Below are 1,672 nucleotides of genomic sequence, written 5' to 3' on the forward strand. Positions count from 1 at the left end.
GGTCAGGGTACAAGGTTCTTATTTGCCTTCTGTTTCCCAAGTGGCTTCTTCTACTCTATGATTCTTCCATAGGACCTTAACGAGAGAGATTTCCTTGTTTCTCAATCATTTGACTTTCTTGTCTATTGTTTGAATCGGGTCTTCTTTATACGTTAGGTCATCTCTCAAGAAGAGAGTTTCATGAGCCAATACGTGCGAACGATCTAGGGTATACTTCCGTAGTATGGATACATGAAAGATATTATGTACTGCAGACAAGTTTGGGCATTGCCCGATTCTATAGGCTACAGATCCAATCCTTTCTAATATCTCAAAGGGACGGATAAACCTAGGGCTTAGCTTCCCCTTTTTACCCTACCTAAGCACCCCTCTCATGGGGTGCTACTTTTAGGAATATATGATCCCCTACCTACAATTCCATGTCCTTGCGCCTTAGGTCTGCATAGCTTTTCTCTCGGCTTTGTGCGGTTTGTATCCTAGCTTTAATCTTCTAGACTGCGGCATTGGTAATTTGCACCATCTTTGGCCCAATAGTTGTCGTTTGCCCCCTTCTTCCAAAAAGATAGGGGATCGAAATCTTCGTCCATAAAGAACCTCGTATGTGGCCATTTGTATTGTGGCTTGACAAGTATTATTATAAGTGAATTTCATAATGGGTAGGTATTTATCCCAGCTTCCTGCAAAATCCATCACATATACCCTCAACATGTCTTCCAATATTTTCTTGAGCATTTTTGTTTGACCATCTGTTTATGGGTGGAATGTCATACTATAACTGCGTACCCAATGCCTTTTGTTGAATTTTCGAGAAGCGAGATTTAAATCTGGCATCTCGGTCTAATACTATTGCCTTTTGTTGAATTTCCATAAGTGTACCCAATAATTTACTGATGAATATTCATTTTTAATGTTAGCAAGAGTAGCTCAATTGGGAGATTGTTAGTCTGAAGATATGAAGGTCACACATGTTTTATCCACGTTCAAGCACCTAATACAAGTTTATTACCTGACTATACAATCTAAAAACATAACTTGCTTATTCAATCTATAGTGATTATTTCTTTTTTAAACATAATGAATTAGCGGAAATACGTTTACTTATGAATTTTCATTTTTAATATTAGCGGGGATAGCTTTGTTGGGAGAGCATTAGACTGAAGATTTGAAGGTCACGTGTTTGATCTCCACATTCACCGCACCTGATTCTAGTTGCAAAACCCGACTATTCAATCTAAAATTAGTAATTGTTCCTTTCTGAAATCTCAATGAATTATCGGAAATACCTAATGTGTTCTAGTTCACCGCACCTTATACATGTTGGATAACTTGAATATCTTATTAAAAATGAGTGATTATTTCTATTTAAAATTTCAATGAAGTAGCGAAAATACCTTTACTAATGAATTTTCATTTTTAACGATATGTGGATAGTTTAGTTGAGAGAGCGTTAGATTGAAGATTTGAAGGTCTCGTGTTTGATCCACGTTCACCACACATGGTTCACGTTTTACTATTTGACTATTCAATCTAAAATTAGTGATATTTTTTTTTTCTAAAATTTCAATTAATTAGCGGAAATACCTTTACTTAAAAACTTTGATTTTTAATGTTAGCGGGGATAGCTCAGTTTGGAGAGCGTCAGATTTAAGATTTGAAGGTCACGTGTTCAATC

This window comes from Cucurbita moschata, unplaced genomic scaffold (assembly GCF_002738365.1).
Source record: "Cucurbita moschata cultivar Rifu unplaced genomic scaffold, Cmos_1.0 Cmo_Scf00094, whole genome shotgun sequence".
Lineage (NCBI taxonomy): Eukaryota > Viridiplantae > Streptophyta > Magnoliopsida > Cucurbitales > Cucurbitaceae > Cucurbita > Cucurbita moschata.